Source organism: Sciurus vulgaris, assembly GCF_902686455.1.
Source record: "Sciurus vulgaris genome assembly, chromosome: 9".
NCBI classification, from domain to species: Eukaryota; Metazoa; Chordata; class Mammalia; order Rodentia; family Sciuridae; genus Sciurus; species Sciurus vulgaris.
Genome location: NC_136469.1, coordinates 22415299 through 22440620, shown reverse-complemented (window position 1 = coordinate 22440620; position 25322 = coordinate 22415299). Strand labels below are relative to the sequence as shown.

At 41.9% G+C, this 25322-nt stretch overlaps 1 protein-coding gene across 8 annotated transcripts in view; it reads right to left on the bottom strand.

The window, feature by feature from the left end:
• The window catches only part of GAB1 (GRB2 associated binding protein 1), a 119231-nt gene that overhangs the window by 50306 nt on the left and 43603 nt on the right, over positions 1-25322 (bottom strand). Inside the window, exon 1 of one of the 8 annotated variants that reach the window (XM_079154143.1) lies at positions 19105-24251. The exons of the other annotated variants lie outside the window; for them this stretch is intronic. The gene's annotated coding sequence lies outside the window, so the exon portion shown is untranslated. Of the gene's footprint in view, positions 1-19104; positions 24252-25322 lie in introns of those variants that run through there. 8 annotated transcript variants of the gene reach the window in all.

Below are 25322 nucleotides of genomic sequence, written 5' to 3'. Positions count from 1 at the left end.
GCCAAGAAGTGAGTAGCAATGAATTGAGGAGCACTAGAGATATAGGGCTAGCTAGCGACTGCGGAGGCTGAGCAGACATCCTACTAGACGTGAACCCTTCCAGCAGGAAATGACAGCACTAAAACACAGAATTTCGCCAAGCAGCACCTGCCACTTATTTATTTATTTTTAACATGGTACAAATGTGAATGTTTGTCTCGGTCGCAAAATGAGTCACTCTCATTGAATCTGGCACCGACGAAACTGGAAAACAAAAGCAATTACATAAACTACACACTTAAATAAGGCAGATACAAAGGTTCTCTGGATTATGGTACAAAGCACAATTTAGCTACAGAATAAAGCTTGATGCTTGACAAGAGAACTGACATCAGCACCCTTGCTAATCGCAGCACAAAAGCGTCTCTATGTTTGGTCAGAGCACGAAGCGGGCCTGCATAAATCAGTCTTTGTTATCTGAAAATATCTGGGATTCTTAAAGTTTGTCCTATTTTTATCCTTGCTGCCTTGGTAGCCCCAGAGAAAGCGTACACTGGCCTCGCCAATCCTGCCGAGCAGTGACGGGCAAGAAGGACGAGTTTTCTAGAAGCCTTCAAAATTAAACACTCAAAGCAATTTTAGACAAGATTCACAAGAAAACCCATTTTAACTCTTAGACATCCATTATGAGCAGGAGGTGAAGGTGAAATCGGCAGCGAGTCTGGCATAGTAGAGGACAATGTAAGAACTTACTGTCATTTCTTAGATGCGACAGTCACTCCGATTTTAAGTTGAATAAATGATGCTATGACATGACTTTATCGGTAAGTCTGCATTTTGATGTAGCCCCAAAGTACCACACTGTGCTATCAACTTCCTCTGCTTGGTGACTGCCCGGTGCCTACAGGATCAAGCCCGAACTCTAGCAGGGCACACGGGACCTTCTCATTAATTCCTGTCCTGAACCCAATCTTTCTAGCCTCACTCCTTGCCCCTCTGCCTTCCAACCACACCTCAAGGGCTTGCACTCTCCCCGATGTTCTGCTCTGTCCTACTGCTGGCCCTGCCACATGCTGCCCCTCAGCATCCAACTTCCCCCTAGACTCAGCTCAGCCCCTCTGGGCACCATCCCTGGGCGGGTCTGAGCTCCCCTTGCACCTCAGTCACGTGTTGGACATTCCTACGTTTGCATTTCTTGAGGCTGGAGCCATGTCTTCCCAACTCTCCTCTCACTTCTCCCACTGCCTGGCCCCAAGGAGGTGCTCTGCCAATGTCTGCTAAACGTGCAATTAACAACTCTTTGAAGCAAGGATAAAAATACCCATGTCCTCACCCTCTCTATGCATTACAGGAATGTTGACATGACTACAATCTGGCCAGTCCTTTCAAGAACTGTCAGGCGAGGGTAGGGGTATCACTGAACAGATACTAGAGGTATTTTTGAACTTCACTTTTTAAAGTACTTTCTGTATTTAAGCAAATTGGATACACTAAACTGAAGACAGACCTGTCACACTGAATCTAAAACAGGCTCATCACACGCCCCGGAGCACGGATATGTACGTATTGACAAGTACAGCAGACTGGAGTTCCCTTATTTAGTGGGAAGGGGAAAAAAAAAAACCTAGATTAATCCCAAACCATTAGTTATTATAATATTATGAACAATTTTGTAAAATATGTCTCTTTAGTCTAAATGGCAAACGGGTTCAGTGTTAAAGAGAAACACCGCCTCTGCCGTGCACTGGTTGTCTGAGTTCTCTGTGGTTATGAATGATGGAGGACGTGGCTGGACTAACGCTTGCCCAGACCCCGTAATCCCTTCCCTGTAACTTTCCTGGAAGAGCTAATTATTGAGGAATTCGATAACATGAGGACAGGCAAAGAACAGAGCTTCGGTACACACTTGTGCTCAACTCAGAAGACCGCATATTAGAAACATCTAGAAAACCTAAAAAACAAAAACAAAAACAAAAATGGAGACGCCTCACCTCAGACGGACTGCATCCTATTGGAGTGGGAGTGCAGGGGGCTGTAATCCTGGGCACAGGTAGCTTTAAACCTTCAGCAAGGGATTCTGATGTGCCACCAAGATTAAGAACCACAGTCCTAACCAAGACAGAATCATGTTGCTCCCTAAAACAAAATTTTTTAAAAAAATGTAATTCTCTTTTGTCACCTTCTGCTGTGCCAATGCTGCTTGGATCTTCCTATTTTCGCTCATAGTATTTATCCTACTGGCAGATATCTCTGTACATCTTTCAAAGCCAGTCCACTCTTCAAGATTCTGTCTGAACCTCAGGTTCTCCCCCCGACTCCTGACAACCAATCAATTTCCACCCTGCAATGGATCTTGCACTGCTGCTGGACCCCACGGGCATGGCCTGGTGTTCTACCTTCTCGAACTTTCCAAATGCTTACGCATTATTTTCCCAGCTAGACATCAAGCTTGGGAAGCTGGGGCTATTCCCTAATCATCCCCTTTTTAAGTACCTGAGACAGCATTTTACACATCGTAAGAGCTCAAGCCTTGATACGAGGTCCTTCAAGTCTTTTGGTCACCAGAATGGCTGCAGAGAGCCAGTGAACTTCAAGGAAGAGATAACAGGGGGAAAAATATTTAAAACTAAAGCTGTTACTAAGTCCAAACTCCTTGGACAGGATGGCATTCCAGGTGCTCACCTGCCTCTCAGCCCCACAGAGGGCCACTGAGCGCCTGAAGGCCTGTTCCTGCTTCGCAGCCTTACCTTCCGTTGTGTCGGTTCTCTGAAGCACCTCATCACCCTCCGCCATGAGCTTCCACTCATCCTTCAAAACCCGTAGCTCGAGACCTCTTCTTTCAAGTTTTCCCTGACTTCCCCTGTGCTCTTGCTCTTCTGGGCTTTCTGCAGGCAGCACCCAGTAGCCTGCTCCCGAGGCGGCTCCCTCACACCTGAGAACAAACTCAGGTGACAGCATGAGGGTCCCTCAGTAGCTGCTGAAGCCTAACCAGGCTTCCCTGGACCTGAGAGCTGCACAACAGCACTTTGTATCTTCTTGAGCCAACTGCCCTTCTGAAGCCTCACCACTGCAATTTACTAACCCTGTAGTATCCTAAGAAGATGCGGAAGAGAAAAGTGCAGCAAAACTTTTCTATTTTGGCATCTCTCTCTCTCTCTTTTTTTTTTTTTTTTGACAGTACCCAGTATTGAACTCAAGGGTTTGCACATATGAGGCAAGCACTTGACCCCTAAGCTCCATCCCTAGGTCTTTTTAATTTTTATTTTGAGACAACTCTCATTAAGTTGATGAGGTTGGCCTTGAATTTGGGATCCCCCTGGCTCAGTCTTCCAAGTAATTGGGATTACATGTGTGTGCCCCTGAGCCTTGCTATTTAAAAATCTCTTGAAAGGAACTTCACAACCAAATATTGAGGGAAGTGAGACCATTCTCTGGCAGAATTCAAATTTATGTTTAATCTCAGAAGTCTGTAGAATGTCAGGGGTAGAGTTATGTGTCTTACAAGATAAACATGTCAGATAGATAGGCAGATATAGATCTATAGATATAGATATAGATATATTTTCAGTGCTGGGATTGAACCCAGGGCCTTCCACACACTGGACAGCGAGCTCCACCCCCAGCCCCACAATGCTATTTTATATAATATAGGTTTTAATGTAAATTTCATCTGAAGGATAATGGGACATCTATGTCAAAAATCTATGCAAAACACTTAAAAGTGAAATGGATCTCTCTATATAAAATGTCCACAAGGTAATTGTTAAGTGAAAAAGGCAAATTGCAGAACTGTACACTGTATAACTCTAGTTGTCTGAAATAATGGTGTTACACACACAACAAACCATATTTAGAGGACAGGTCTGAAGAGATACATGCCAAATTGTTGACTGGGGTAACTCTACTTAAAAGGGATGGGAGGAACATTTTTATTTTACATACTTAGTCTGATAATTTTTCCAAGGAGCTTCCATTTACTACTTCTATAATCTGAAAAAATTTACATGTTTTAAAAGTTTATGTCTAAAAAGTTTCTGAGGAAGAAATTCAAGTAACTTTTTAAAATCTGGGAATGATGTACACAAAAAACTGAAATGCAAACGTTTATGTACGTATGGAAGTGCCATCTTGCTATCACTCTGCAGTTAGTGAATTTAACCTTTCTTTTGAACACGGAATTCCAGGATACGTCTGGAATGAGTCTTAGGAAAGAGCTTAGACAAATAAAATATACTGACTTTGTTTTAAAGATGGGGAGTTAGGGGTCAAAAACAAACAAAGAAGGAAAGCTGGGAACACTTTAAAACAGGGGAACACGTTTCTCGTTAAGTTCGGTGCTTTGAGTATTCACATTGTTTTACTCTTCTTTAAAAGCCATGTCGGTTAATGGTCATATGTTCAGATATTTCAAAATCTAAAACAAGCACCTTGAGAATGACTGTACCTATTAAAAATATTAAATTTCTATAATAATACCTCTAGGGTAAATAAAATAAAGAAAAACAAATTAGCCATGAAGCAGAGACAAAAGAAAACCATGTGCTCGGGTTGTTTTCCAGGAAGCACTATCTTTTTCTACTAGAGCAAAATAAGGAAAAAACAGGCTGGCTGGAAGTTTCCACTCCACTGGCTCTATCATGACGATCATCTGTCCCAAACACACACGAGCCTAAAATTTCCTGTTTTCCAACTATTGTCACCATTTTTCTAGCCTTGTGCTATCTGTGCTAACTTTAGCTTAGTAATATAAACAAAAGAATGTACTGAAAATAATGTCGAACAATGCCTAGATCCACTGCCACAACTCCATCAACTTTTTAAAATATGAAAGTTGACATACATTGCCTGGGCGAAAATAAATTAGCTGGAAACAAAACAATTTCAAGAGACAAAAAAAAAAAAAAAATCCAGAAAAACAAAACAAAACAGAATTTAACTGGAATACTACAGCAGCAAGGAGAAAAATTCAGGGAGCTGTAAATGACCAATAATGGTGCGTATAATTCACTTGTCATCGTGCTAAACTGATGCTGACCTCAGGGCCTAGGCATAAATTCTACATACAACAAACAAAAACTTCTGAGTATTTAACATAGTTCTCACATCTGAGGCAAGAACTGCTCTTGAGAATCTGAAAAAAAACTGCAAAAGTTTTTTTCCTAGAAAAAGGATCACAGAAACTGCACATTTCAGGGGTCCCGAGGACCCTGCAGCACAGGTTAAGAATGCCTGGACAGGACTTCACCTTAATACTCCTTTCTACCAAAAACATTTTGCTACGAGCCTGGTCTGCCTTGGGCCCCAACCAGGGAAATCTAGGTACCAACATTCCACAGGAAAACAGGTCGCCTGGTGGCATTAACTCTATACAACACTGTGAGGTAGGACCTGTGGATTTCTGCTTACACTATTTCACTTCTCCCAACAGGGTCCCCCCACTGTTGGGGCTGTGTTCACATTCTGGCTGTGGGGTTTTCCAGGTTTCCTTACCCTGACCAGGAGGAGGCTGAAGAGAAACAAGAGTCTGGCTGGGAGGTGATCCAAGGTAAGCATGCCACCTTCAGGGCAGGCTGGACAAAGCCTGGGGTGACAGGGTGAGCTCAGCATGTACTAGGAAGAAAGCCGGCCTGCCTTGGGTTCATCAGGTCTCACCCTCCTTGTGCCACCATGTGTACCAAGAGTTGGCGAGCTCAGGTCAAGACACAGGCATTGGGAAGTGGGGTCAGGGCATCTGCTCCATCTTTGGAGAGGGGCTTCAGACCTCACTCTGGTCTAGACAAAAGGTAGCTGGAGTTTATATATTATCTGTTCAGTTGAGATTTGGAATGAAAGTCACAGCTAGTAAAGAACAAGTATGTACCTGGCCATACCTTCTGTTTCCCTATGAATCTGTGAAGGCCAAGATGGTGCAAAGGTCCAGGAAGAGCCCTCCCAACCTAGCTGAACACAGCAGAAGTCAGGACAGAGCCATGCATCCCCGTGAGCTCCAGACACGCCCAGGGTCACTGAGCCATTAACTGAGTTCCAGGCATCTCTCCTATGGAATAGCATAGAATGAAGCTAACTATCAGGCACCAAAATATTCCACAGAGTGTTGTTTTTATTTGTAAATATCTGAAACAATCTAAATATGCAACTGAGGAGGGCAACCAACTGTCCCTGTTTTCCTAGGACTGCTTGAGTTTAGAAGCCCTATTCCAGGACCACCTCTCCTCCCCCTCCTGGGTGAGCCAGGATGGCTGACTGCAGCAGGGAACAGAGTAAATAAATTATGACACATGCCCACAAAGGAGTCTTGCACAACCACTCAAGTGACGCTTAGGCATAGCATTTATTTGGAAGATCTTTTCTCCCACGGCTTGCAAAATTTCCATAATTCGAGACACGACAGCAAGGAACTCATTTTTCCACTTGCAATAAGTAGAATCTGGTGTGAAGAAATACGGGCAACACCATCGTTTTTGCGTATTCTGGCTCCCGGGTCACCTGTGCCAGGTCAAGCTGCCTACTCCAGTGTGTCCCCAGCACCTTGGGCATATCACCATCATGGTGCTCTCCTCCCTTCAAGCAGTCCTCAGAGAGTCGCTTTCTTCTCCCAAGACCCTGTATTATTCCTCTTAAAGGACCTGGCAGCAAATGGTCACGTGTGATAACTGTTACCTGAATGAAAGAATGAATGAGTGAATGCCTTCTGATACCAGGTCTTCGAGTATAATGGATAATCATTTGTCAAAATGATACAAATGGCCTTCTTACTGTAACAGTTTAGCCACAACCTCTATCAACTCTCTGCCTCCTCAAGGATCAGGAAACAAAAAGTGAAACCTACTTAAGGGACAAGTCAATATGAACTCCAGGGTTGACACCAGGCCAATATGGTAATGTTAGAAGACTACAGCTTCCTACAGAATTAGGAGAAGGCCCACAGATTTGGAAGGACTTAACCTACATGTTGCTATTTTATGTGACAGAAAGTGATACCATATTTCCAGGTCAAGCTCCCATATTTACCTGCACAGATACAAATTCTAAGTGCAGCTTCAGAGCAGTGCTGTCCAGCAGGACTTTCTGTGCTGGTGGCAATGGCTGTGCTGACCATCACAGGAGTCACTGGCCACGTGGCTACAGAGAACTTGAGAAAGGACTGGTGCAAGCAAATAACTCGTTACCTAATTTATTCGCTTCAGTTGAGCCACACGGTGCCAGGAGCTGTTATAGGGACAGCACGGTTTTCAGGGACATTTCTTTAACTTAAGGAAGAGGCAACAACAATTGCTGAAGCGGCTGCAGCTCTCAATAAAAGAAACCACGAGGAGTCCTTCAGTTGTGTGATGCTAGTGTAAGCACCGTGCCTGAGAACCCATGTCCTGACTCTGCTGTGTTCCACAAACTTACTCTATCCCACAGATGCACATTCCCTGTGTCACTGTTGTCATTATTTGGAAAAGAACATCCTTGCTTAAGTAACTTAGTGTTTTTAAAAAACCATGACACCAAGAGCCATCTTGATTTTTTTTTTTGGGAGGGGTGCTGGGGATCGAACCCAGGGCCTTGTGCTTACAAGGTAAGCACTCTACCTACTGAGCTATCTCCCCAGCCCCGCCATCTTGATTTTTTAAAATCAAATTTTACCTTCCATAAAAATCAGCAGATTTCTAAGTTCTTTGTCTTGTTTATCAATCCAAAATAATCATTTCTGAGATACAGCTAGTGTTTTGAATTTCCAGCAAAACACAAAAACACTCCCATTTTCTGAGAGTCTCACTGAACATTCACAATGTTAAGATTTGGATCATGGTTCCAAAACAACACTTTCACATTAGGAAGCAGAGGGAAAGCACTGCCGTGTCACTAAAACAAATTTCGAACTTCTACAATTACAATGCTATATAATAAGCCAGAATAATGCATAGGATCACTTTCTCCTGAATATTATAACTTGGTCTAAAGTTTCTAGGACAAAGACATGGCAACGAAAAGTTTCCTTGGGAAGAATTTATCTCCAAAGAGAGCAATTAGGAATCCTGGAGGAACTGGCTAAAGCATATTGAGTCCAACATGCAAGATGCCTAACCTTATCCAGAGAGGATGCAAACTAAGTATAAAGTTGCTCCATAGCCCTGAAGTCAAGATCTCTGCTGTGAATGTGGGAGGTTCAACCTTGCAGCCCGAGATGACACGGCCTCCACCCAGCCCCATCGAGGGTTGGGGTATCACCTTTTGGTCAAACATGCTTCTTGGGGAAAATGAGCTTCATTCATACGACATTCAGACTATGATCTCACTGTACAAGAAAAGCTGATGACTGTTTACCTCTTTGTTTGCAAAAGATCCAAGCTTACCCTTTCCATGGTGGGTCGGCCCTAAAACTGGGTCCAGTTTTTTTCCTGTCAACTTTCCATCTCCCTCCACATCCCCTAAGCTTCGTAACCTTTGGCTAGCAGGAAGTAGATACAGTGGACTGAAAATAAAAGTGACTGTAAGGATTTCTGTGCATGTGAGTGTTTGACTTACAGCTTGAGCACCAGGAGAAAATGTCAGGCAAAGAGAGCAGGGCCAGAGGAGTACCAGTGCCACCTGGCAGACACAACTCACCTTCCACTCCTGGCAAAAACTGTTGCCCAGTTCATTAAAAAAAAAAAAAAAAAGACCGATATATAGTTACACCATAGGCAGCTGACACAAGATGACCTCTGCCCTCAACTGCTCTGAAGTGTCCGAAACCCTGGGAGACAATCAGGGCCATTCACAAAGTTCTGGCATCTGAGGCACAGATGACAACCAACTGTGACTGACTCGCCAACCTGGAAGTTCACTAAAGTCTGTAAAAGCTAAAAATAACCACATAAACATGTTTACAGCATTTTAAAAAGACAGGATCCACACTGTCTTCTAAATATAACCCTAGGGTTCCAATGGCTGGGATTGGCTCTGCGTGTTCAGGGGTGTCAGAGGACCATCCCACACTGCACTGCACAAATTCACATTTCGGTCTCTCACTTTAAATAGAGAGCTGCTGGTGTCTGACTAGAGCGAAGGAGGGGTGGGTTTGGGGCCAGGAAGGCAAACAGGAAAGGAAAACGATGTTGCCTCTCCCCTGCTTAATTAGAGGCTTCGGAGGACCACGAACCCTGGACTCTTGGTCACTGGTGGGACCTGACCTTCGTGAAGTTCTGAAGAGGATGTCCCGCCTGTATTTTTCCACTCTCTAAACCAGCACTCCCGTCTCCCTTCCTCATTCCTGAGACTATAGATGCTGCTGCAATAGATGAAGGCAGATAGGAAGTCATCTGGAACGCACATGCCAGCCGAGTCCCCCATCCCGCCTGGCCCACGAGGGCAGGCATGCTCAACACGACAATTCTAATTCTTGTTCTGTTCCTGAAAAGTGAGATATTCTAATCAAACACAGGAAAATCTTCCAAATAAAAACCATGATGCTTTCATCAACAGGGACAGCCTACAGCAGCTATGTTAAGACCATCAAGGATTCTATAGGAGTATTTTATTAGTATAGGAAAAAATTAACTTCCATACCAATATTTAGATAGGATTGGTTTAAATTTTATCCTGCCTTTAGTGTTAGGAAACCCTTTAAGTTTAGTAGCTTAAAAAAAAAAAATCAGAGAAGAAAAACCTGTACCAACTAGCTTAGCCCTGTGTTTGTATGCAATGAACTTTAAATGTCTGGACCTCTTCAAATACTGGGGTAGAATCTATATTTCTGAAGGTTGTCCATAACTAAGAGAGGTGTGCTCTAGAGAAAAATTGTATGAGTAGCATAGTTTATTTTTAATAAACTACTAGCAACAACAAAATCAACTGAAAAGTTAGAGGAAAATTATATATAATCCCGTCCCTAACAAAAGGTGTATTTTCCATATTCTTGTCTAATGTTTATTCATATGCATACATTCTTTAAAGTAGCTCTATTTTTTATTCTTTTTTTTTTTTTTTTTTTTTTTTTTTTTTCTTTTTGGACAAGGTATCACCTAAGCCATCCAGGCTGGTTTCAAACTTGTTATCCTCCTGCCTCAACCTCCAAAGCAGCTAGGATTATAGATGTGGCCACCAAACCCAGTTTCAGCTGGTTTATAAAGATGAATGCATCTCTGGTTTCAAGAGTCACACTTCTAACTTTCTGAGGCAGGTTTGTCATTAAATTTTTCACTTGTTGCAACTTTTCCCAAGGCCTGACAGGAAAGGGGAGGCCCTCACTTAAGGGCTTTCTGAATCCCAATGAACAAAATGTACTTCATGATTGTAAAAACACAACCCAGTTATTTACCATAGTCTTTCTTAGTGGAGCATCCCAGATATATTTTAGCAATTAAGGTGTTTAATTATAACTCTCTTTTGAGAGGACATTCTTCATGTCCTGTTAGGCCTTGCCTAATTTAGTACAGCATGCAGTTGATGGTCTAGGCAAATAATGACTAAAGCAAATTATGCATAATCCTCTTGACTAAAAAGCTGTGACTGTGTTCACTAATTATTGCAATCTCAAACTATACAGAATGACTTACTAAATCTAACAAATGATTTATTCCAGAAAAAAGAGCTCTAAAATTTTATTATTAATATCTAGCAAGCATGCATATTAATGGGCTCCAGTGTAATATTTCCACACATACATACAGCATACACTGATCGAATCCAACCTCCCCAGGAAAAAAAACCCTCCTTTTTATTTTGGTAACTGGGGTTTGAAACCAGGGTCTCCCCCATGCTAGGCAAGTGCTCTACCACTGAGCTACATTCCCAGCCCTAAAAATGATCTCTGATGTGTCAACCTATGTTAGGTGTGTAATGAACACTTTCTCAGAATGCCTTTACTTCTCATTTATGTTTATACTTCAAAAATTTTTTAAAAAAAGAAAACTTAGTTATATAGAGTGAAGAAAGAAAGGTTTATTTGGTTTATTCCCCAGAGAAGCTGAAGAGAAACAAAACATTTCTAGTTAAAATTCGTCTAAGCTTTAAAAAAGAAATAAAAACAACAAAATATCACCGTATTATTTTGTTGAATAATTGACCATGAGAAGGCAAAGAATGACATTTTCACTGCAAGATTATGAAACACACGTTGCCTGACAGAAATCATGTTTTAGTAACTGGATTCAATTCTTGGTGGAGTAAAGAGAGAATAAACAACACACACACACACACACACACACACACACATCTTTAGCTAGCTGCCTAGACATATTAGCACAGAAGAAGAGGAAGGGCTTATTTATTCTCTCACAACTGAAGCCCCCAAACCACCTCCATAACGACATTCTAATACTTATATAAGCATCTGGAAAGGAAGAGGAAGAAATAAAAACTACCCAGCATTGTAGCTGTGGAGAACCCCTTGCTTCCTCTCGGGCCTAGTCTTCTCACCAGGTGGCATCCAGAGCAGACCAGGTGAGTGCACTTGATCTCCTCACTGCTCCATTCTGGCACCAAACAGACAACACGGGACCAAAGGCAGAGACTCAAGCGTGAATGAGAGAATGAGTGAAGGAAGGTCTCCATGCACTGCACAAAATGAACCCAACAGAGCTGATCGTGACAGTCATCAGTAAACAACCACCAAGCGTTCTCTACTAAGTAGTGTGATGATAGGAATACCAGAAGAGCAAAAGAAATACTATGATAATGAATTGAAGAATTGTCAATAAACTCGTATAAATATGTATACATTTTAAATGCAGAAGAAAAGCAAACTAGAAACCACTTTGGATGCTTTTCTATGAAACACAACTCAGTGGAAAAACTGCCCCTCCGCCAAGTGTCCAAAAGGAGCAGGAAACTAGCTTAAAGGCAGTGTGCTTATGTGGTTCCCTTTCTTCTCTGTTCTTTTGTCTGCCCCCTAGTGGAAGGTTTGTGAGCAGGGAAAGCTTAAAACAGGCAGGCAATGCAAAAATCTGAAAAAAAACAAAACAAAAACGAAAATAGAGCAGAACAAAATAAAACAAAGCACAAAGATGTTACTCTCAACTTCTACAAGTCAGTCATTCAAGAACAGAAAGGTAACCTGTGAGTTCCTATTCAACACCTTCAATCTAAACACAAAACTTTTTGTATCAACTTAGGTAGGCAGACTATTTCCTCGTGCACCTTTGGACTTTTGATCGCCGTCTTTTAAGGAAAAGCTGACATCTCTGAATTGTATCTAGGTACCATATGGCTTTCTAACATAAGACAAATAATTCACAGGCTCCTAGTGTCTAGGCCGACGTGGTCTGACCCCTTTATATTCGGTTTTCTGACGTCCTAGACGTGAATAACTATTTCCATAAAGGCAGCTCTCTGAGAATCTAAGGATTCACTTCCACAGGACTTCCAGGAACAGGTAAAGCAAAACAGAGACAGCGGTTCGGGGATGCCAGGCAAGGCAGTGTGACTCCTCGCGGAAAGCATGCTTATCTCCACGGGGATCTTTCTGTCTAGAGAGGGGTGTGGGTTTTGCTATGATCTCATCATCACAACAGCCAACTCACCTCTGAACTTTTTATACTAGTTTCCCACCAACCTTCACAGTTCCTGTAAGGTAGAAAGGACGGCACGGCTACAGACTTATGTAAACAACCCAGCAGGGGCTCTGCCCCTGTGACTAGTGCTACGTTTGCAAGACAATCAGCCAGGTTTATACAAATGGCACACATATGGGATCAAAACATCAGAACATGAACCCCAAAGGGGAGCCACGAGTACCGTACACAGTTTCTGGCCTTAAGTGATTCACTCGGTGGTTCGGTTTCTTCATTTCTAAAGCAACCAGAATGCATACTTGCTCAGGATTATAATGAAGAAAATGGTCCCTAGAAGTGATTCTGGGTTTCCGCTCATGTTTAAGAATACATAACTCTTGCATCGGTAGGAATTCTGCTTCCCGTAACTGTAGAAGAATTACATGAGACAATCCATACAGAAATATCTGGAAGGAATAAAGTCACTAAAATAAACTGCAGTTACTTAATTACCATTTTAACACCCCTTGTAGTAGTTCATAATAATCTTGGTGAGTTCTAAACTCGACTGGCTTCCAGGAATTTATGGCCGCACCTTACCTGTGTGCAGTGTGGGCTTAAGAAACCCCCACCTGCTTTTCCACAGAGGAAATGGAGGAGGCAAAATGGGGGGCAGATGAAGTACATACTCAAAGATTTATTTTAATAAGCAAACGCCCTGGATATAAGACAAAACCTGAACCCTTCTAATCTGAGACCATCGGGAATGCCATGGAAGATGGGCGGGAAGTGAAGACAGCTGAAACCCGTCTTCTGTTGTACAGTTACCTTCTCCCTATGAACAAAACCCTTCAGCAAAAGGAAATCTCAAAGAAGATGGAGGAAAACGCCCGAGTTGTAATGCATTTCCCAAGTCTCCGTCACTGCTCACATCTCTACTAGAAAAGCGAATTTCAACCAAGGACTCCCGAAGGATTTACTCGAGTTACCACAGTTCATGTGTCAGGAGGAAGGAGGTGGGGGGATTTTCCCAGCTCTCTATACTTAGATACAGACCCCTGGGTTAATCTTTATCCCTTGTCTGTTTTACTGCCAAATTATTTATAGAGGGTAAAACAGCTCAAATAATTTAATTTCTCCAAACTTACTATATTTAGACAATGATATCACCACTAAGTTTTAAATATACCAACATTATGATATAATTCTTAAAGCATGCTTATACATCTAATTTAATGTTTTGGAGTCTGTTCAAATTATTCATTAAAATGAGTAACAAAGAACCAAACAATGAAGTGGCAGCTGTTCCATCTGCCTATCTGATTTGCAGCAAGCAGTGTATTCACAGTTAAACAGAGCAAACTGTGCTGTTAGGAAAGAACTGTTCCCACTCCCAAACAACTAATTATATTATCAAAATTAGTGGAGTGTCATTTATTAAAGAACTCAGTTTATACACAGCATTAACTTTTTAGTGTATGCTCTGAAATTAAACTTACAGGGTCAATCATAATCCTTGTGTTTTTTGCTAGTTTGTTTAGCATTTTATCTTTCCAAACAGACTATAAGCAACTTGAGGGCAGAGACTCTGAGTACTGTCCATTAGACTCCTATGTAGAACATTGGATGAAATAATAGGCAAATGTTTACCTTAACTCATTCTATCAAGTTCATGCCCTACAGGAGGTTAAAACATCAGTTCCCAGAAGAGTTTATTAGGCAACACAGTAACCCCCATCCCTGGCATCCTGCCCCCAGTTCTACTCTAAGAAAAGCCTGCCTGGTTTTGGTTTCTCTTGGTGGTCAACCACATCCCCTACTAGTTGTCCCTGGCGGACCTCCTCCCCAACCCACCTTACCCTACCTGTTCCCCGCCCCTCTGTGTGAGGAGGGTGATGTAGGGATCCCCCTCCTTTCCAGCAGTGGCTGCTGCATCCGTGACCACAGCGCCCCCAGGTGGCCACTCTTCCATTGTTCCCCTGCTCACTGGACTTGTGTGCAGTTATTATTTCTTCCTGTCACTCAACTTCATTAGGAGTCATTATATTAACCTCTTAGAATAAAAGGAGTAACAAGACTTGAAAAGCTCTCCAAGCTCTTGCCTACACCCAGCTCACGGAATCACAGTTCCTTCATTAAAGTCTGTACCTGAATCATCTGGGCTGGACTCAGTTTATCCTAAGTATTCTAAAAAACGACACCTCGTATTTCCAAATGATATATTTATATATGACCAATCACTTTCAGACATTATGAAAGTCCTGTCTTGACAGCTAACCCTCCTCCTTTCTCCCAATGTAGTCATACCACCAGTTCCAAGAGTCCCTCAGCCAGAGAGGTTCCAACCACACACTTAAGCCACTGCTTACTGCATGAATCTTAGTGCTCATCTTCTAACTTCCTTGGAATTTCACTCTCTCCATCTTCCCTCACGACCTTAGGCTGCCTGAGTTCATCTGCTGTATCTGCACTTCCACACTGACAAAGCTGACAACATCTACATTTTGTCCTATAACCAGCTCGATTTCCTATGCTTTTTCATTCCTAAAGGTTGAGAGACAGAGTTTAAAATCAATAAACAGCATTTACACTATCATGCCATGGGTGCGTTTCCCCCTCCAGTTCCAAGTAGGGGCTAGGATTACACTGGCTTCTCAGCTTGGTCCAGTGTCAGTATCACTAACCCCATGCCACTCAAAGGAGACTGCTCCCAGGGTCAAGAGCTAACGCAGGCTCCTTTCTTCACCTCCCCAATTGCCTTTATCAGATCTTCCTCTTCTTCTCAGCCTCCCATCACACTTCCTATGGTATCAATCCCTTCCTTTCCTGGGTCTGCTCTGCTGGAATCCACCCACCTCCCGGCCCTCTGAGTCCCTTCCACATCAGGGAAAGGGTGCCCACAGCCTGGAAGGGGATCTCCTCTTGCCATTTCCTACGCTGTTCTTCTGGATGGGTCCACCAATCCCAGCACACCATCACACCATGCCCCCTTGTTGGCAGTATTCTCTACCAACATCCAAGTCCTAAGAAAGGGTATAAGGCATGCTAAAAAAAAAAAAAAAGGAGCACAGCCTAGTGGTTACTAATAGGTTATTAACAGTGTTTTGTAATTTACTTTTATTTGAAAGAATGCCTTTTCAGAAATTAGTAGTTATTATATCAACCTCTTAGAATAAAGGGAGAAATGATACTTTAAAAGCTCTCAAACACTTTAACTGACTGGGTTACTTGCATCTAACAATCCCGTTGTTCATTAGAGTGACAAAAATATGAATCCATGAAAACATGGGTCTCAGGTTCAATTTGCCTTTCATGTAGTCAGCTGTGTATCTGTTAAACAGAAATCATTCAAAAATTAAAATATTCTTCTTAGCATAAAGTCATTTGAAAATCACATCCATGAGCGACCTACATGGGGATGACATTTTCTTGGGAATGATGATTAGCTGTGTTTGATCTATGCATTAATTTCCCTCATCCAGAAATACTTATCAAGCCACCATATGTGTCACTACTCTAGCTGCTGGAGGGACAGTGGTTCAAGGAACAAAAATTTGCCTCCTTCAGCAAACAGAACCCCAGTGGAGGGAGAGAAAACAGTAAAGAGAGTGCCATCTGCAATGGCTAGGAAGGAAAATTCAAGCTGAGCGGAGAGTCCTGACCTTACCGAAGCAACTGGGATGTGCAGCAGGGAGCCACCACTATCCTTCACACAGTCCCTCTGGGCGATGACAATTAGCATGCTCTTAGCATCAGATCCTGGGAGCCACACAGGCTTAAAAGCTCTGCAATTTCGCCCTCTTGAACATCTCCATCAGTAATAAGATGAGGTAATCAATGTGGGGCTCCACTGCATGATCTCCACACAAGGCCATTACTTCAGTCCTCCGACATCATCAAATACCCATCCTCGAACACCCATCACTCTGGTCCAATATCCATCAAGAGGATACGCAACCAGAGTGAAAAATAAGGAAAACAGAATAGACCACACATCATCACTTATTTTTTTTTTAAAGCATTTCCTGATTTTAAAGTCACTAAGTTTGTTCTTTCTCTACTTGAAATGGTATGTGAAGCAAGCAGAGCGGATAAAGAGATGTATCTTGAAATCCATCAATTGTTTGGTGATAATGATGATGACTAAGGCAAGTGGCTAAAGGGAATAGGATTGCTTGTCTTAAGAAATAAATACACAAAACATGATGACTTTATATACACACGTGATAGGTTTTTCTGAGGGAATCTACCCTACTTATAATGTATATTTAATAAACATACTTGGTGCTAAAAATTTATTTCTGCAATGGAAAGTGGTCAAACAGAAGGATTCATACATCCTGCAAATGGGAGCAATTAAACTGGACACAGAATAACCGAGGTGGAGTCCCAAAGGAAGAGGGGTATCCACACTGGACACCCTAAGAAACCTCCAGCCTCCTTTTGGTCTCAATCTTCCTCCCCATCTGCTGGTTACCCTCCTTATCCTTATTTGCTCTTCCTTCTCTAACATTATCTTCTCTTCTACATCTCTTCTGTCTACTTTGTTCTTCTTATGCTTGACCTAAGTACATCAAAGAACTCTTGTGTTTGCGCTTTTTTTTTTTTTAAACTAGTGCCATTTAATGAATAAGCTTGACTATCTTTTCTTTACCTAAAAAGTAGCTTATGGTAGTATTTCTTTTTATGTTTTCAAGCTTTTTTTTTCTTTTCTTTTCTTTTTCTACATTTTAGTATGGGTCCATCTTGACTTTTCTTTTTATTCCGCAAAGCAGACACCATTAAAAAAAAAAAAAAAATGGCCCTCCATTCTTGATTGCAGAAATCAGAAAATGATCACTGACAATGAGGATATTCACCATTTGAAAGTAAGAACTAGTTTAGATGTTCTTTCAAGACTTCTTTCCACCGTAATAACAATTATTAACATTTATTGAGTACTCGTTAAGTACCAGACATTGTTCTAAGCGCTTTATGTTAATCTAATCCTCACCACAACCCCACAAGGTAGACCATAATTATTCCCATTTAGAGATGAGAAAACCAGTCAGAGAGATTGAGTAATTTACCCAAGTCATCCTGGAAATAAAGAAGCCAGCTTCTGGCCCCAGAGCCATGACCTTAATCTGTGTCCATAGTCCTTGTCTACGACAGCAGGCAGCAGAATTTTTTGTAAAGGGCTGGACAGCACATATTTCAGCCCTTGTAGGCTACACATGGTCTGCTCACATTCTTCTCCTTTTTCTTCCTTTACAACTTTTTAAAGAATGTGAGGAACCTTCTTAGACAAAATCATCCCCGCAGGCCACAGCTGGCTGACCGCGGGTCTATGATTTGATTATTTTGTCTGGGTTGTCCACTCCTTTTCATTCAAATTGGCAAAAACAAGAAGACTTACATCCCTAGCCCATGAAAACCTAGGAAATATCCGTTGTGGTTAGACCTTGAAACCGTGCGGGTAGAGAAAATGCAAAAGTCAATCAAAGAATCGTAGCGGTTTGTGGACACACACAAGGATATACAGCTCACAGATAAGAACCAGGTGCAGTTACCACTAATGAGCAGCAATTCTTAAAAATCTTCAACAACCCTGTATTTCACAGTTTAAAAACTCAGAATACTCATGAGCTTTATCTGTTAGACCCAACCACTATTATTGTACACTATTCACAGTTGTAACAGTATCTGTGTACTAAAGAAATCCTTTTCTTCAAAATCCTTTATAAGCACTAATTCACTGTTGCATTATCAAAATATTCATCATCTTCAATGCCAGAAATGAAAGACAAGCAGCTTATTAACTACTAGTCAAGACACCTGCAGAGTCCAGAAATCTTAAGGATACGAAGATACAAATATCATCATCCTGTACTCTTTCTTCCCGGTCATCTGGCAAAGACCAACTTAAATAAAATAACAACGTCACCACCATTTACTGTTCTCTGAAGATATAAAAAATTTGAAATCAGTTTTTGTAGGCTCCCTATATTTGACCACAATTTGTCTTTTAAAAAAAAAAACAAAAGCTTTAATTTCAGCAAAGCATCACTAATTTTGACAAATGCAATCAAGAGAGTAGAATTTAAGTAATTCATATTGACTTTGTCTCTACCAAACAGATCAATCTACAAATTCCAGTTTTCAGAAGCTGCTCTTTACAAACATTTAGATAAAATTGGGTTCAAAGCATATTCTGTTCATTATTTTTGCCATTTAGGGGGGAATTAAAAATTGAGAAGCTGACTCACTTTTACTTTCTTCCCTATTAACTTAGGACCATCTGTTTAAAATAACTGCAGCTATTCTCAGCAGTTAGGCAATAGGTTGCTTATAAAATCAGAGGCAGATGCCTTCTCTAAGAGATCACCCCCTTATCAAACATACGAAGAACATTCCTTTCATAGGAAAGCTCCTGTATGTGTTACTTGGCAAGCCTAAAACTGCAGATTTTTAAAAATACCAGGCAAGCAACTTAAGACATCACCTTATGCCTTCTAATTGTTTTTAGCCATTGCTAAATGTACATGAAAAAAGAATGTGAGGTCATTATTGTAAGCATTTAATAATATTTGCAGTAACCCGGGCTCTTTACTCACAATTTAGCTTAAGAATTCGGATACTTCTTCTGCTGAAAAGAGTTGCTTACTTAATAGTTAATTTTTACCTGAAGTACTTTCTTCTAAATGCAGAAACCCGTGTATCTCGCCTGTGTTTTCTCTTGGGCAACAGTGACAGGTCAGAGATAATCTTGACGAGTGTGTGATTTTTTTTTTTCTCTTTCATAGAACAAAGCTGATCTTTCAAAGGGAAAAGTGGAGGTGCACGTTTGCCCTGTGCAGTTCTCTTGTTCTCTGGCTTCTCTTTTGTGCTCTGAAGTAACTGCACTGCTCCCAGAAAGTTTCTTTAGAAGCCAGTGTACTTTGTCCTGCCAGGTCAGATAAGGGGTTAAATTTAATTTACAGACTAGGCCTCTTTCCTTTTTGTTTTTATGTTTTTTTTTAAAATTACTTTTACTGTACATATTTTTCTGGGGTAAAGTGCAATGCATATATATAAATAATAGGTAATGATTAAATCAGGGTGATTAATGGTTCCATCTTCCTGTTACTATCTGGTTTAAGGCTGCACTATTCAGAATAGCTAAGAACATAGAACGAAACTAGATGCCCATCAACGGACCAAGGGATAAAGAGAATGTGTTAGGCAGATAGGATGGAAGATTAGTCAGTCATTAAAAAGAATGACATTGTATCATTTGTGGCTGAACAGATGGAACCGGAAGACATTGTGTTAAGTGAAATAAGTCAGACACAGGAAGACAAAAACCACGTTGTCCCTTATAGATGGATGCTAAAAAAAAGTTCATCCGCAGAGGCTGGGGAGGGGAGGGCAGGAGGCTACGTAATTGGTACCGAAACACAGAGAGAAACAGTACTAGTGTTCTGCAGCGCAGCAGGAAGATCATGGTTCACAAGAACCTGTTAAATATTTTATGAAAAGCTGGAAGAATGGAGCCAGAAGTCTCTGAATGCACAGAAGTGATAAGCAGACCTTTCTTGTCAGCCAGAGTGCTTAATCAGCCTTCACTCCTCTTCCACACTCCTTGCTTCCATTCTTTTCTATTTATCCTCTCTTTTCTCCCTCGAGGTTTACCTGGATTTGAGGTTCAAAACTTAAAGGACCCCCCCTCCCCCCCCAAAAAAACCTGACACCTTATGGGAGACACAAACTCTGTACTGCAAGAGCTCTTTAATATCTCTTGCCCTAGAATAAGGATAGTCAGAGCTTTCTTTGAAGTATTACTTTTAATATATAAATAATGGTCACCTCTATTAAAGCACCTTGGTGTACAGCATTAGTTGCTCACCCAAATCCATTCTTCCAGTGGATTATTAGTGCAAAATAAACTTGTTCTGGCTGTTTAATGTTATGTTTATTATGAAAGGGCCCTTGAAACACTGTTACACAACACTGGGTTTTTCCTTTCAGTAATATAAGGCCACACACCTTCACTCCTCCCCAAACTTCATGTGCCAGAGAGGCATGAACTGGAGGGGTTGGCAGGAGATGAGGAGGAGGGGGCTGGAAGATAAGCGTCTTTTGTCTTTACATCATAAAAAAATCATTTCGCTTAAGAATCCTTTCATCTTCCAAAAAGTTCTTACAATTATATGCCAGAATCTACTTACTTATTCATTCAATAAATACATACAGAACACAGTTTGTTGAGTACTCTGCCAGACACTGAAGATAGTAAGTAAAAGAGTCAAAAGACAAAGCAGAGACTCCCCTACAACCATAATGATCTTTTATTCTAACTTAAGCTTAGAAAGACTCCAGAATAAATCGTCTTATTCTTCAGCAACCTCAAAATGCATAAAACCACAAGGAAAGAGAGACCTTTGCTTTCCCTCCTTACCTGACTGCCATCCCTCAGTGAGAGGGGACTGGAAAGCTTTGTGCATCCCTTCCCGAGCGCACAGGGGAAGCCCCACCACCCGGCGAGTGGCCTCTTTCCTACACACCCCATGAGCAGGTCTCGGTAGATGGCGGAAACCCATACTTATCCACGTGTTGCCCAACACTGTTGTCAACCTCACTAGATTTTTAAATCCCAGATGAGTGAACGATGTGAGTTCTTAGCCAGCATAAGCAAGTATTTCATTATTTATCTGGGTCTCCTCGTTGTAGGCTTGGTTAAAAAGACAGAGAAAGAAAAAGGGTAGGCAGTCAAGAATGAGAAAGCTCTTCTTATTCTTCATTGCCAACTGTGGAAAGATGAAGCTGTGAAACTACTCCCCTCTGTGGGTATGATGTAAGTGGACCTACATGAGGTCAGGTGCACCTCTGGCAGCCTGGGGGAGAAAATGTTCCAAATCTGCTCTGCCGAATGGACTGGGTGGCTTTGCTGCAGGCAGCCCCTCTGGGAAACTCACAGGGGGTTCTGCCCATAAGTTCCTCCTTAGGCCTAGCAAAAGCTCAGTCTGATTTCTGGTTCAGCCGTGGCTTTTCAAGGAACTGTTTAACACTTCTCAGTAAGACTGCATCAAATACTTTGGAAAAGTTTTAAGAATGTAGTTTCTTTTGTTAAAAACTAGTGAGAGACCACTCAGGGTTTTCAAGATCTTAGCCAACACTCATTTTCAAACTGTTTTCATTTTTCACTTAAATCCTTCAGGTAGTAAAATACATTTTTAGGAAGAGGCACCAGTTTGTAGATGGCCCTGGTTGTAGACAGCATCACTACAACACTGACCCATAAAGCAGGCACCAGGCACTTACTAAAGGAAAGTGAAGAATTCGCAGTTCCACAAATCGGGACTTGCCTTCAGGACCAGGTTATGCAAGATTAGAGATGCACAGGGAATCTGGCACAGGAAGTAGCAAGGACCTCACAGGACATTAAGAAAGCATGAAGCACACTCTAGGAGGGAGCGCTCAGCCTTAGTGTGGGAGAAGGGGCCAACTAGAAAGGGGAAGAACCTCCCACATCCTAGAAGTACCAACGTGAAGTCAGGCTCCTCAGCTCCAGCCAGGAATGTGCCTACCATGTGCCAAGGCCTCTAGGCAGGGGAGACAGAGGATACAACAGGGACAAATACGTGCAGATGGCAAAGTCAGAGTGGGCACGGGGTGCATCCACTAGGCTGGAGTCCAGAGTGCATGCGAGACTGTGAGGGAAAATGGGATTGGAAACAAAGATCGGGGCCAAGGAGCAGGAGGACCTTAAATGACAAACCATGCTTAGCCTCTAAGGAGGAGGCAATGGGGACTCACTGGAAATTCTTTACAAGGGAAAAACCAAAGGGTCAAGCTTCAAGAGGGGCTTTGGAGGAGGCTGAGACTCCAGACATGGAGACCAGTAAAAGCAATGGGTGGAAAGGGTCTGACTTACACTAGTGGCAGTGGGAACAAAGCAAGAATCAAATGCATGACAGGGCAGAGGGCTGCAGAAAGGGGAAAGTCCTTAAGGTATGATCCTCTAAAGATGGAAACTCACAGGCACACGCAAGCTTTTGCACTCTCTCCCTTCACTTCCACCAGATTACCTCATGTCTGGCTCCTTCTCCAACAATCATCTGCATACCAAGTCACCCCCTGCCAACCACCCATGGACCACTAGTATCCTTAAGTCCTAAGAATTACTAATTCTTAAGTCCTAACTCTGCATTTCCAAGGCAGTGACTCATGCTCACACCAAGTAGTAAACTGTTGCACAAATTATGAATTACTTCCCTCATATTCATTTCCCCATTTTCTAAAGTAGAGGTCAGCAAATGTCTGCTAAGGGCCAGAGAGTAAATCCTGTAGGTTTTGCACGCCATATGGCCTCTGTAAGGACTCAACTCTTCCACTGCAACATGAAGGCAGACAAGCGATTTGCACACCAATGGGTGTGGCTGTGTTCCAATCCCACTTTATTACAAATACAGGTGGCAGGCTGATCTAGCACTTGGAAGCGAATGTTTCCTCATTCCTGTTCTACAGGGAAGCTTCAGCAGCAGGATGTCTGGCTTGCTCAAGGGTATACTTCCCAGCCTTCCTTGCAGCTAGCTGGGTCATGTGACTGCCCAGTAGGCAAGATGTTGAGTGAAAATGACCAACTTCTAGGTCATCCCTCTTTCTTTGGTTGAAATGAGTTCATGATGAGCACTAACTGAAGCTGGGGCCAGCACTGTTAGGATGGCAGTGAAACAATAGGAAGGAATTCGTCTACTGAGGTACCAAACTAGTTATGCACCAGTAACTGGTTCTGATAGAGATAAAAGCACCAAGAACTTTTTATTTAAGTTATCGTACTTTGGGAGCTGACAGGGTTCGGATCCGGAATGACCCCAAAATGTCCCCCATGTACATGGTCTCCAATGCAGCAATATTCAGAGGTGGGGCAAAGTTTTAGGCAATGATTGGGCCATGAAGGTTCTGACCTGATTAATCCACTGGATTAAACTGCAGATAGCTGAGTGGGCTTGGGAGGCAGTGGGGCATGGTTGGAGGAAGTAGGTACTGAGGGTGTACCCTAGAAGGGTATTTCCTATCCCTGGCCCCTTTCTCTCTATCTCTTCTACTTCCCAGCTGCCATGCCCTGAGTAGTCTTCCCCCATCAAACCCATCTGCCGTGATATTCTGCCTCAACTCGGGCCCAAAACAATGGAATTGGCCAACCATGGACTAAATCATCTGAAACCATGAGCCAAAATAAACCTTCCCTACTCTAACTTGTTCCTGTTGGGTATTCTGTTCACAGTGATGAAAAGATGGCTAACAGGTATCTTTTAATAAAGATTTGCATTTTCAAGTTCAGTTCAGGGTACAAGGCTATAATTAAATCGGAAAGGAAAACAACTTTGTTCCAGGACTACAGATCCCCAATGATCAATCGCAAACCTACACAGTAGGGTCAGATGACTTGGCATAAATCTATCATTATTACAGTAACTAATATCTAGTAAGGGTTTACTCTGTGCTACTCTTATAAAATACAAGCTCTCACTTGTCTTTAAGGCAATTATTATTGTGGTCACTTTTACAGAAGAAGTTCAGAGAGGTTATGAAAGAAGCCCAGAGTGGTTCTGTTCCTAAACAGTTGCACAGATATGTAAATTCAGGGATATATGACTCTCGGGAACATCCTTTTCCCAGATCAACTCCCTCAAATCAAGAACAAACCACAGATGTGATAGTGATATTTAGGAGAGGGTTCTATGATCCTAGGTTTCAATTTTCAAACTGAAAACTGCCACTAAGATCCACTGACTGGTGGCTTCAATTTAATTATTAGTCCCCTTTAAGAGCCAAGTAAACCAATGACACAAGGTTACAGGACTTACCCAGATTCCTCTGAAAGACTTTGAGAATGCCAAAAGTGGATTTCATCAGACGGCCCCAGTGGCTGCCAGTGAGCCCCAGCACGAGCCATCACCTCCTGCCTCCCTGCCCACTGGGAGCCAGCAGCCTGGACACGTGCTACGCCAGACTGGGCAGAGTCTGCGAGGGCAGTGGCAAAATCCACCAGCAGAAGGCCAGAGCTTTTCTCTCCAGGAAAGGGTGGATCACTGACACTGGCCATTGCCCCTCGTCTGTCGGATGTGGTGTCCATCTCTGCTGGGGGCTTGGCACCCTCCATGGGGACCATCTGGCTCCACTTCCCCGACCACAATGGCCTTTCCTGGCCTATACAGCCTAGAGGCTCAAGAAAAATCAAATTCACCCCGAAATTACAGCAGAGCCAATGCGACCTGCTGGCCATGGTGGATGAACCTGGAATTTAGTTGCAAAAAAATTTAACCTTATTTCAAATTTTAAGGAAAAAAAGTGTTTCAAGATTAGCTTGATTTTTTTCCTTTGGGATAAAATCTGACTTTTTGAAAACATCACAAATAACAGCTATGAATAATAACCTGTTAAAATTATTATAATTGTTGCTATACTAAGGATTATAGTAAGAAAACGTTCATTTGTTACAGAAATGTAGCAAAGAATTTTAGTCTATGTTGAGTAAAGCATTAAATATACATGTTGTCAATTATTCTTTTAAACCAATTGTTTTTTTTTTTTTTAAATTAGGAAAGGCGACATCCCCAAAATGGCCATTTTTACTTTACAGCATATCTTTTTTTTTTTCCCAAGCAAATTATCATGGATACAAAACTAGGCAGCTATTTAAAATCACATTTTCAAAGAAAATTTTAGGATGTGGAAAATGTGATCACATATATTATGTTTAAAAACTAGGTGTCAAAACCTAAGTACTTCTTACAAAATGAATGATTATATATCAATATAAATATGCATAGAAAATTAATCTGGAAGTAAATATCTCAACGTTTTAATAGTTTTTCTCTTGAGTGGTAAAATAGCAAGAGATTTTCATTTTCTTCT